Here is a 13,958-nt window from a genome sequence, read left to right as displayed (position 1 = left end):
CCCCTCTCCATTTGATAACGAATTTCCCCTCTCCCTGCTGGTTACCGGCATGGGAAGAGCCGACAGAATTATCCGCGCGTTGCTTGCTATTACATTGTGCGGTTATAATCGCGGGCGGGGCGTGTCTGCTTCCTCGCATGTAACCGGTTTTCGGGGGCGGGTCCCGCTATCGATGTTAACACGTGGAGCTGTGACGACGGCTACCTACCTACCTGCAGACGCTGCGCGCCCTCAGTCTGTCGGCCAGCGTTTATTCCGTCATCGGGTTGCATGTCCTTGACGCGCCCGTTTTTGACGCCGTGCGTTATTATACATTGATGACTCGCGTGTCTTCGTGAACTTGGTTCTTCGCGTGAATGCTCGCGGGGGATCTATTCTCCTGTCGATCCAGGGAGCTATCAGGGTTACGCTCCACCGTTGCGAAATCAATACCACCAGCAACGAATGAAAAAACGCGAAGCAATCAGTTATGAAGATTTCATATCTCCATACTATATAGCATTTTCGTGTGCGGTATGTGTGCGCGCTGGGCATATATATATATATCCGCCTTCTTTTCATCACTATCATTTCCGTCACATTCTCTGCACTCATTTCCTTCGCTCCCTCCTGATCTCAAGTTCCTCCTTCAATAGTTGATGATCTGCTTTGCCAATGACACTCTCATTTCCATTGCCAATGTTTCACTTTCCTGTTCCTTCGGGCTAATTTCCTCGCCCACCGACATAATTTAGATAGGATTGTTTATTAGTGAGTCTGTTGCTGATTCTGCGTATTATGTGTAACCCAACCCCCGCTCCCTCATAAAGTCGTAAGAGAGTAATTATAATGCTGGACAATACAAGGCGGTATTTCGTCACTATATAAATACCATATTAAAAGTAATATTTACATTGTAATTCGATATAATTTATATATATATATATATGTGTGTGTGTGTGTGTGTGTGTGTTGCGGTTGTGTGCGGCGCGCGCGCGCGTCCGACTTCGGACGAACGGCTGTGTGTGTGTGTGTGTCGTGTGCGTGTGAGTGTCGTGCTTGTGTGTGTGTGTGCTGTGTGTGTGTGTGTGTGGTGCTGTGCGTGCGTCCGTGCATGCGTGCCTGCGCGCGCGCTGTGTCGTGTGTGGTGTGTGTGTGTGGGGTGCGTGTGTGTGGGGGTGTGTGTGTGTGTGGTGTGTGTGGTGGTGTTGCTGCTGGTATGTGTGTGGGGCGCGCGCACGTATGTGTGTGTGTTGGCATGCTTGCATCACTTCGTGTCATGATGAAAACCATATTCAAGTGTTTGATTAATTTTTCACAAATTTTAGAAGCCTTGCAACTATTGACAATACCTAATATATGTTGAGTCACGACATTATCTGGAAAGACGTTGCTTGCTCTAATCCAATTTTTTTCTTGATTTCTACTGTATTACAGGAATTCCTTCAATAGATATACTATTTACATTAATATACGTTTAAAGTGTCTATAACCGTTTCAGTTTAATTCTAATTCGTTGTCGCATCTCGTATTTAGTTATTTTATTCATCTACGCATGTAACCATACTGAACGGAATTTATCTGGTGAGAAGTCAGCGTTTAAGAAATAAAATGACGCGGATAGCATCCATATTCTGCGCTCAGCTAACTCATCAGTGCCCAACATTAACCGGAAAACTTCACACAGGCGCTTGTCGAGTGAATTAGCCGAGAACGGCGATTGTAAGCCGTGAATCCCGCGTTCACCAACACTAAGACATAGCCACATATTGTCATTTCTGCAGTAAGGGGGCTGTCAACGTGTGCGCCTGCCAGCACATGCCCAACACATCTGTAACGACGACGCGAATTTTATTCTAAGCCCCTCCGATCGTAATTACACACTCGTCGATGGAATGCCGCAGACGGGTCTTGTTTAGAAACCCTATTACACGGTCGTCGAGAGGCCGTTTTCAATTCTTCGGCCCGGAGAGATTGAAGAACCCATACAAGTTAGCCGGGTGCCGTTATTCAACACTGACTTTGGTGTAGATTTTCACTTCATATTACATCGCACGTCGCCAATTTGCCAAGTAATAACAATCGATGATAGAACCTCCATCTAAAAGCAGCACATGTCGTTATTTCCCGGCGACGAACCCGTGACTTCCTTCTGCGTTAAAATTCGCCCCCCCCCCTCCTCACGGCGAAATGCATTAGATACTTACTTGAGCATCGTTGCATTAGCCTCGTTCACACGAGACCTCGTATATATGAAATACAGTATTTGCGAAATACCTAATCTGAGACAAATACGCGGCCGAGCGTTCACACGCTGATTCGCGGCTCCAGAAATACGGTATTTGCGAAATACCGAATCTGAGACAAATACGCGGCCGAGCGTTCACACGCTGATTCGCGGCTCCAGAAATACGGTATTTGCGAGCTGCTAGCTGCTTTAAACAATCAAGCGAACAATGCGAAATAAACAATGCAATGCGCACCAACTGCCGATAAAATACGTAGACTGGTCCGCGCTCGACAGTTCCACTCGCGTTACACTGGAACTGTCGAGTGCGGACCAGTCTATAAAATACGCGGCTTCAGAAATCCCGTATTTAGCGTTCACACGAGGAAATGCGCGGTCCAAGAAATCCGGTATTTCTCAAGCACGGCAAATTATTCGGGGTCTGGGAAGCTGCGTATATTTACATCAAATACCGGATCTGTTTAGATACCGTATTTTTTGGACCGCGCATTTTGCTTCGTGTGAACGCTAAATACCGGATTTCTTGCTACGTGTAAACGCGGCTATTATTTAAAAAGCGCGAAAAGTTATAAATAAACCAGAAATGTGTGCAAAAGATCTAGAATTTGTGCAAAGTATTTGCGTATCGAATAACAACGCATAGCATCCAAGGAAATATGTAAAAAAAAATATCCTAGCGCGAAAATACGTTATATTCATTCGTTAATCGCATTAGTAACATTATTATTAATATAAAAACATTTACAATTTCGTGATAAACGATTTAATAAATACAAAATAATGATAACAACATCATTAATAACAATAATAATAATAAACTAAAAAAACCTTGTTTCATAGGAAGACGAGCGCTTGCTTATGTAAGATGGATTAGGTAAGTAGACCGCTACCCTTTGTCGTTTGGTAAAATTATGAATTGCGTATAGATAGTGTATTGTCTATAGTATTGTGCAGTGTGGTAACTAAATTTCGTGTAGGTGCTGAGTCAGTAGAAACTCAGTTGCGCGCTTTTATATATTTTACGACCTTCTCGTTAGGGTTGTGATTTTCTGAAGAATACGGCGCAATCATCAAAACACAGAACATTAGGATAAATATAAATGTATTTCAGTGATATAGATGAGCTCTCAGGTGGCATAGATCAACGAGAATTATTCATTCTAATCCAGTTAACCGCCTAGCGTAAACCCGTTGAATAGTGTTAGGCATAGTAAACTATGTAGATCTCGCCACGGCAGGCATTTCTCTGTTTATATGTGATGATTTTGAATTCGACTGTAGCCTCAAATAATATTTAATGCTGGAAAATATTATTAGTCTATGACGAAAGCTACACGATGACCTACACGATATGTAGGTAGGCCCGGCAGATATGTGCAATATTTGAGGGAATTGTGATTTTTATATATGATACAAGCATGAGCTTTGGCACACGGTTAGAGCATGCCCTAAGGAAGATTTTTGGCTGTAGAGCCATCGTATATTTTTCCCATAGCAACAATGGCGGCCATTTTCCAAGATGGCCTCCATTCAAATCCATTATCCTTCATTTTCAGCTAATATTCAACATAGAAACATGATATTGGTGCCTAAACTAACATTATCGGGGTCAAGGAACACATTGCAATCAAAATCGTTCGTAGGCGCGTTGAGCCATCCAGTGCCATTCTTGGAAACTGGCCGGAGTTTCTGACAATAAACGACAACAAGGTTGAGCTGTTCTCCTTCCTGGCATTTAGTGTGACGGACACTGACAAACAAATAATCAGCACCAATCATGCTGACATCCTCTATACTCAGCCCCGAGAGAGTAGGGCTGATACACATGAGGAGGCTGATACCCGCATCCTATTGCACCTAGCAGATGCTGTGAAGGAAGGGTATACCATTAAGGTGTCAATACGCACAGTTGACACGGATGTGCTAGTAGGCCCTACTGGCAGTGTATATTAAGCAGGTTATGTGTGGTCACAAGCTCTTGTGAATCTTCACAACTATTTTAATTTATTAGCTTTGTTAATTAATTTGTTGAACCAATATGATACCTTTAAAATGTAATTGTCAGGTGTAAATAAAGTGATTGAATTGCAATAAAATAATTGAATTGGATAATGGATTTGAATGGCGGCCATTTTGAAATTCAAGATAGCGGCCACCGCCCGATAGTGATTTTGATTGCAATGTGTTCATTGACCCCGATAATGTTAGTTTAGGTACCAATTAAGATCATGTTTCTATGTTGAATATTAGCTGAATATGAAGGATAATGGATTTGAATGGCGGCCATCTTGGAAAATGGCCGCCATTGTTGCCATGGGACAAATATGCGATGGCCCTATAACCAAAAATCTTCCTTAGGACATGCTCTAACCGTGTGTCAAAGCTCATGCTTGTATCATAAAAATCACAATTCATTCACATATCTGCCGGGCTAGTATAGTAAGCACATGCCTGAAGTTTCGCGGTCATGGATGAATGGCGTTGTATGCTTCCCTCGCGCTACCCGCAGAGACATTCACGTGCATGCCTATCATGGCAGGTGTCGCGAACATCGGAGCGTGACTGTCAGGAAGCCATCACGTAGGTTTGCTGCTGCTCCGATGACCCCATTCGTTTTCCGGCTATGCTAGAGTGTGATTTAACGGTTCGTTGCGATCATGTGTGCTGCTTTATCCAGGTTAGCAATATGCTATGCCTGGCGAGCAGTATACATGTATAAGTATCATGTGTATATGCTGTCTACTATCAGCATATCTATCAGTGCATGGGCAGCACTGTAAGTGTGCATGCTCTCTGTCTGCTCATGTTCTACGGCTGCAACTCTCTCCCTCTCTATTTTTCTTGCCCATCTTTCCTCGCTCTTTCTCTATCCTTTCTCCCTCACTCTCGCTATGCCTGCTTTGTGCCTATTTCTGCATAATCGGTTTATATCTGCATATTCTTTGCATGTCTTCGTGATATCTTCGTGTACATGCTCACTATACGTCTTTGTGCTTTCTTCGTATACATGCTCACTATACGTTTTTGTGCTTTCTTCTTGTACATGCTCACTATACGTCTTTGTGCTTTATTCATGTACATGCTCACTATACGCCTTTGTTCTTTATTCATGTACATGCTCACTATACGTCTTTGTGCTTTATTCATGTACATTTTATTCATGTACATGCTCACTATACGCCTTTGTTCTTTATTCATGTACATGCTCACTATACGTCTTTGTGCTTTATTCATGTACATGCTCACTATGTCTTGTGTCTGCTTACTCCACGTGTATGCTGTCGTTGTCTGCATATTCGTTACGCATTCACGCATATCAACTGGGCCTCTATGCGTTTACCGTCTTTATTATTTATACACCCTCCTCGCGGCGGCCCGGACCGCATGAGTTTGATGCGCATTTGTACTTCAAGCGCCGTAAATTCATCGCGCTGCTTGCTCGGTATGACAAAGCACCATCGAGTTGGATCGATGAAGACGAGTGTTTCGTGATGCATGTAATAGAACGGTGCGTGCGGAATATCTATCGCGATGTGTGTGTATGTAGGCACGGCGAGTTGTGTGTGAATTGTGGTGCCTAAACGTATTCGGTGGGCACGTCGCGTAACTGCAAGATCGGTTCGTTTTTTGATGTAATAACGCATGCAGTGCCTCGCGATGCCTCGTGCCATGCGTTTTCATGCTACGATTGATGCGGCAGCAGTTAATAGGAAAGAGCCATGCGAATAATGATTTGCAGCAAGTGATCATGACGTGGCGTGCGCTAACGTTCGTAAACTGTTGCGTAGGTTCCGGTTACGACAGAGACGGTAAAGTTATAAGAAACCGTGGCAAAGATGAGTGAGCAGGTGTGTGACGTGTCAGTGGTCACTATTAGCTCTTACTTTCAATTAAAAACATTTATTCATATATGAATAAGCAATTCATCATACATATAGTGCTAATAGCGTTGTTCGAATATGAAAGACAAGCTCTTGCGTGAGCGAGACAATAAGTTGTGTAAAGAACTGATGGCTGAACGGAAACTGTATTGCTATGACTAGGGGCTCGTTGTCAGAAGCACCGAACATAGCTAGCTCTGGTTATCACACGTATAAAATTCCATAACTTGTGCACGACCCTTCACTTCAAAAGGTATCACGTTTTAGGCTAAAGATGTCAATACCTACTTGTATTTCTGACGACGAGCGACAGGAAAAGACAAAGGACACCTTATAGTTCGCGAAAACACACCAATGCTCTCGACTGTATTCCGAGTATACGTCAGCGAGTTACGTCTTGTCGCGGTTTTTGCTCCTAAATTAAATTAGGCGGATGGATTTTATCTTTCCAAAGGTCATTGCGTGACAGGGAAACGCAGAACCGGCGTGTCTTGTGATTGGGGAGCTTAATAGCCAACGCGCTAAGAAGGTAAATAGAAACGCGACTTGCCGAATGACGTGTAACACAGGTCTTATAGTCCAGAACTGTCGATTTCACAGTCGGATCGAAATCACGTAAATACATGAGATTAATTTGAATCATCTTACCTTAACAAGCGCAGACAGAAGAACATACGAGACACAAGTTGAATTGTTTCGTAGCTGAGAAATTTCATAAGACCCATGTGCGATATAATAATTAAATCATAATAATAGTAATAATAATAAACTAATAATGACAGTAATAATATACTAACAATAACAAGATATGTCCATAAAATAAGCTCCTTAATTCACAAACCTTTAACAGGCTGCCACCAGACGATGGTTAAATATATAACGGTCATGGGAACTATTATGAAACAAGTTATACGGTTTCCGTATAATACATTAACGGGATCCGTCAGCGCCAGTAGAAAAACACCCCGCACCATTGATTCTCACACGCTTCTTACTTCCAGTCTCGTCAATTCAACGTTCCTACAGCAAACCCTTATATAATGTCTTGAAAAAAATCCACGAGCCATTAGACGATGCTGTGTGATTATTACCCATGAATATGAGTAGGATGCCGAGCTCACGCGACGCTTCGAACAGCGGAGTCGTGGCTATGTTATCTCACAACCAAGCACTCAACATGTTCCTTCCGCCTTCCCGGACGGATCCCCCTTCAGCGCGTCCATTTAGCGTCATTTGTAAACAATTCCGGAGCAAATTCGAGTAAGCGCTGCATATCAGTGTGGTAATCGCCGGATATTGATTTCATACCTCATGGCGTCGGCCTATATATATATATATATATATATATATATATATATATATATATATATACATCTATGTGTGTGTGTGTGTGTGTGTGCGTGTGCGTGTGCGTGTGCGTGTGCGTGTGCGCGTGCGCGTGCGCGTGCGCGTGCGCGCGCGCGTGTGTGTGTATATGTGTACGTGTATATGTGTGTGCATGCGTGCGTGTGCGTGCGTGCGTGGGTGTATCATGCATGATACATGAGGACATAACTTAGCTATCCTACCTCAGCAAATGCCTTAGTTACCTGTTGAGGAATTAAAATCGCTAGAAAATTGGAAGCACGCAGCGGCCATGACAAGAAACGGCGTGCGTTATTCACGCGCTCGTACTTATAAGGACTTCTCCAGGATATTCCCATTTCTCCCAAAGGCATTTGGTATCTAAAATTATCCTTTATAGCTTCCCAAACATCGTCTCTTGGAAAGTACAGTATACACGAAGACTGTTTACACTATAGGTGCCGTGTACGTGTTACGCCAAAACTGATTTTGGTGTATAGGCCTATACGCTTGGCCATTCGGAAATACCTCGAGAAACGCCGTGAGTTCCCGGCAAATGTCAGGATAAAAGGCTCCCTCGATTTTTTTTAAATATCTTTGTGACTAGAATATGTAAAATCCATGATTTTGCTCTGAGACCTTCCAAGAAGATTGCGTTTACGTGAAATAACAACTCGTATCTCACAATTGAAAATGCGATATCGCCGCTGATAGACCGTTCGTGTTGGACTAATTTAAGAATTCACCGTATTTTCGCGTCTCTCCAATCGTCTGTCTTAAAGTTAGATAAGTTGTTGGCAAGGTTCTTCGCAACTGCTATTATTTTTTCCTTGAAAGAACACTAAACTGTATTTAATGATTTCACTACGTCCATCGGCGCCCTACGCACCACGCGAAGCCTCCTGCAATTTAATACCCCATAGTGTTTAATCCATGTGTCACATATCGTTGTAATCAATCGTCGTTAAACTTAAAACGTCGGGATAGATATCAATCCAGCAGTTGAAAGTCTTTAAGGAAAAGACATCCATTAAAATCGTTGGCAGATATAGCAGCTCATTTATCAAACGATTTGGATGATTTATATAGTCTGTTAAAATGATGCGGTGATTTGTGGGTTAGATATCTCGCGCGTCGAGTGTACTGAAATGTATTTCTGACAGAAGATAAAATGACAGATCAAGTCTTTCATGGAAGATATTGGTTATCCACATTGTGACAACGCACGCACACACTTATGCTTCCGTGCACATGTGCGTACGTACATACATATGCGTACACACAATTATACACACCCACGCAACACCGTGCTGATAAATACGTATAGACATACTATACTTATAGTTGTATATCTTCCTCCTGCCATGGTCGAAACTTAAAACAATTCCAGCAGAATTCTAAACGAAATTGGCGACTTGCCACGTTGTATGAGTCTATTAAAATAATCACTATCAACGCCGGATAAGGGCAGCTCTTGACAATTCGCAATTTTTTTGTGGCAACAGAAACGCACACTGTAATCGGGTTTGGGAGGGTTTGGGAGAGTTTAGACACACACACGCACACACGCTCGCATACGTGCATATACGTATACACGTACACACGCACACACACACAAGCATGCACAAACACATATCACGAAAGCAAATTCAGCAATAAAATTACCTATACTCTAGCGCTGTTATTGACCACTTCTCCATTGCTCAGCTTCTATTTTTAATCGTGTTTTTTGTCTTTTTTCTATCTTTGCTTGCTGTATCTTAGGATACATTAGAATGAAATAGTTGTTAAAATCCCTCATAAACGATCAACACATTGTCGTTTTCTACCGATAAAGTCTGGCAGTTTATACGACGAAATATATATCAGAATTCGAACATACAGTGTATATGTGAATTCTAATAACTTGAAGATATCTAACATTAAAATGAAATAATCTAACGTTTTAATATTAAATTTCCTAACTCATATTAGAATTTCTGCATCTAACCCACTAACTATTATTTGTGCGTTCCATTAATTTAATGACTTACTTAATTGACAAAAACTGCGCGCATTTCCTTGTAAGAACACACTCTTACAAAATGAAGCCGTTAAAGTAAGACGAGGACTTGCAAGTGAGCCTCTTCTATCATTTGCTCTCCTTCTCAGTTCCCATCTAACTCAATCTATAAACACAAACGCCCCCTCTCTCTTCGTCACTCTCACACTCTTTCTCTTTCTCCTTCTTTTTCTCGTTTCATTTCGCTTTCTCGTTCACTTTCTCGTTCACTCACTCTCTCTCTCTCTCTCTCTCTCTCTCTCTCTCTCTCTCTCTCTCTCTCTCTCTCTCTCTCTCTCTCTCTCTTTCTCCACTCTCTTTCTCTTTCTCTTTTTTCTTTTTTCATCGTTCTCTTTCTTTTTCTCATTTTATTTTGGTCTTTTTTCTTTCGTTAGTCTAAATGATTTCGACTCACTTGAATTACAAAAACTGCGCGATCTACTTGTTTAAGAATTACACTCTTACAAAATGAAGCCGTTTAAAGTAAGACGGAGGGACTTGCACAGTGAGCCTCCTCTATCGTTTGCTCTCTTTCTTAGTTCCAGGTCTAACTCCACGTCTATAAACACAAACGCCCCCTCTCTCTTCGTCACTTCACACTCTTTCTCGTTCTTCTTATTTATTCTCGATCTCGCGCGCACAGCACACACGCAACACACGACACGGCACACACACACAACACACACACCACAGCACACACTACACACACACACACACACACACCCCCACACACACACACACACATACGCGCCACGAACGCACGCCACGCACGCACGCACGCCCACACAGCGCGCGCCCACACACAACACACACACACACACACACACACACACACACACACACAAACACACACACAGTGACACACACGCGCGCGTGCATACTACTTGCTCTAGTGTTTGTTGTAAGTAACCGGAGGCAAGGCGGTACGTGAGAAGAGGTGCAAAATGAAGAATGCGGTTCGATCTAACCATTACCCGTGGTGACTAGCTTCGATAGGGATAGATCACGCTGCTCCACGTAGCGTTCGTTATACGAGACTGGTTCGAGATCGATATATGTCCTTATCCGGATTAGACTGGATGCAAACCCTCTGTAATCGCCGCTGCAATGCGCTGCTAAGAACTAGTGTTTTCGGGAACGTTGTACCCGAATATATCTGGCTGTACGTTTATATTGGTACTCTCATCGTAGAACAATATTATTGCTCTTTAAGTGGATTTATTTAATAATAAGAGTTTAATCATTTAATTAGAGCGGGATAAATAAATAAATAATAATAATAATGTGTGTCTCCCCCCTCAAAAAATAGTGATTAGAAAACTCTCTATTGAAATGGCTCCATTTATTAATTTTAAGGCGACAGTTTCTGTCAAAACAAACAAATACTATTTTGTTGAAAATACACATGTAAATAGGGAAAACATTAGTTTTATATGAAGTAAGTTTATTGGAATCGCTCTTTATCCTAGTTGTAAACAGTAACAATTAAGTTAAAAGCGTCTCAATATAACAAGTCACGCCTACGAACCTTTATGGTAGTAGCACATTTATGGGAGCAACTTTCAATAAAACAGTTCTCACTGTGGTGATCAGTTATATAATTGCATGATCAGTATTATAATATGATAAAGAATACTCATGATATTAAAACTATAACCTATCATCTCCACACAATAGCATCATCCCGTTAGCTGTGTCTGTAGCAAATCTTTCATAAGATAGTCGGCCCTGTAATACAAAGAATTCGAAAGTATCGATCGCTTGGTGCTAAGACAGATGTCCAGTAATAATTATAACAAATTGCGACTAATATTTTCTGCACGCTACTGCTATCTCACAATAAACGTAAGCGCGCTTGAAGCGTCTGACACCATACTAAAGCCGAAATGTCATCTTTCTTCAAGCGAATACGTCATCACCGATGTTGTCGTTATCGGCGTCAGCATGTTTCTTCGTGACATTCCGTCTGTGCCATTGTCATCGGCGTCGCTAGCATCTAGTGAAAACAAACTCAATGGGCAAATAAAATTCACGCACGTACGCTGAACCTATACCGAAAACGTAAATTTCGCACACACGCGCGTCCCAAAGCGATCATTTCCATTCACACGGGAGCGATGAAATGTATTTAGTCAAAGCTCTGCCAAGAACGTGTGAAGTTGATGCATCGTTTGATGCAAAAGGCGTATCTAATCGACCGAAAAATTCATTTGTTTTGCGGCGGGTCTCTCATTTTCTGTTTCATTAAGTTAACTCGCGTTAGCAGTCGAACGCAAAAGGTCAACACGACCCTAGGCGAACCTATAACTGCTCGCCGGTCGAAGGCATAAGTACAAAACGCTGGCAGGTTATAATTTTAATCTCTCATTATAACAATAATTGCGTGCAATCTATTAATCATGCATTTTGCGCATTTAATGCAAGGTTAGTATATGTGCATAGATTTTGCATGGAAATACAATTACGACAGTTCAGCTACGGGCAATATATCGAGCGGATACGGTGAACCCTAAATAGGTTTTGGGGCTATTACCGTCCTACGACTAACGACATGCAAATCATTGTTATTAGATATGTCAATCATTTGTCTTCATGTTTTCTTTCATTTTTTACATAGTGTTTGCCAACCCGGGCAAGCGAGATACTAATTTCCAGCAAGGATATGTGCCTGCGCCGTTGGCCAAGCATTTGATTGCTTGATTTGTTGACGATGATATTTCGTTCTCGAAACAGCACGTTTTGATTAGTAAAGCTGTAGTGTGAGATAGCAAGTTCGTCTTCCGTACCTTGCACTACGGTGTCGAATATGTACTGTGAGAGAACAAAGATTATGTCTAGTCGCTTTTACCTGGAAAGTAGAGTGCCTAAAGACAATCTAAACTAATTGCGAAACTCGTAGATGCTATATTGTCAACTGTACGTATGAGTGTAAAAATTACCACGTAATGTATTATACCAAGCAACTATTACACTGTTGTTCCTAAATTGTTATCTTGCATCGAGCGTTAGTTTTTCACAGAATTATATATTAGTATACCAGGTGTATGACAGTATTGATGTTAATACGTGGTTTCCGATGTTGAATATGTGAATGTATGTTAATATTACTATTATCAACACTTAACGAAACCGCGGTCGTTATTAGTGGCTGTCCACAGTTGGCGAGTCATTTGGGCGTGTGCAGGCTAATGTTCATTTCTCCATCAAGCCCGTCTCATCATTGTTAATAAACCTTGGCACCATAATCCGTTCTAATAATGCGGATCTTAACATTGGAGGAGAAGGCTAGCATGGGTGGCTTCAGTAAATCCCCTAGCTACATATTGCGATCACTAGCACCTGCTATACTTTCTGGGCTCATCCCAACTTCTAGCATTGACAGTAAAAAAATCCTGGTCTGTCCGTTAGTATAAATTGTGATATTCCCATTCTTTGCCTTAAATATGCGATGTACTGTATAACAGATGAAATAGTATCTTTCATATTTAACAAATTATTATATGGAGTGCTTTTATATGTAAGAGTTAGCCACTTGTTGAGCGCGATAAAACACCTTAAAGCCCAGCAAGCTGAAAGAAAATTAAGTCCATGTCTATATGAATTTGATACATTTTCCCCCCGTTGTCTTTGTAGCAGTTCTGTGTACGTACACAGTTACCTAGATGACAAAGCAGGGTGCAGAGAGACGAGAAGGGTGATTAGAAGAATGAGGAATAAAGAAAAAAGGAATCGAGCAGAGGCATATTGATCGACCGGGTATAGTAATGGTACGTGAACAGTGCATAACAGAAAGGAGAATAGGAAATGGAAGAGTTGTGAAAAAGACTATTAAATCAAGAGTAATAAAGAGTTGTGAATGCGGAAATGGGAAAAGCGAATGCACAAAAACTACTGTGCATAAAAATCAATATTCGATTAATATCAAAATTTAATTATGTCTGAATTTAGTTTTTATGACGTTTTATATGTCATGCGTAACCAATGTGGCAAGAAGTCATCCACAGGGCGGCAGTATAGATCCTCGTACACTGACGAAAGTCTTTATTCCAAACTACGGGCATAGCCCGTAGATTACTGCTACGTAGAGTGTTCTTACGATGTATATTAGTGTTATTACGAAGTTTTATTCAAATTAAGTTAACAATATTTGTTAGGTAATATTGCGAATTAAACATGAAATTGATTAGTGACAAATGAACAATACGTAATTGAATGCAGCCATAATGCCAGTTTCACCCACGTTCCACACGCGTATAGGCGTATGCCCCAAGTTGAATTTCCAGCAATTCTTAATACATGACAAAAAATTCCTTGTTAAACCAAATACCCGAAATAGGTTTGTGCCCTGGGGTTTCCTAATGCTAAGGTATTGATGTCGCGAGAGTAATCCAAACAACCATCCCTTACCTGCTACCATGTTTCCACAGCTATGGTGGTGGTGGGGGGTTCTGGTCTGTCACCTTCT

The sequence above is a fragment of the Priapulus caudatus genome, unplaced genomic scaffold (genome assembly GCF_000485595.1).
Source record: "Priapulus caudatus unplaced genomic scaffold, Priapulus_caudatus-5.0.1 Scaffold17, whole genome shotgun sequence".
Taxonomy (NCBI): domain Eukaryota; kingdom Metazoa; phylum Priapulida; class Priapulimorpha; order Priapulimorphida; family Priapulidae; genus Priapulus; species Priapulus caudatus.
The sequence above is the reverse complement of the archived record's forward strand: the minus strand, read 5'-3'. Positions refer to the sequence as shown.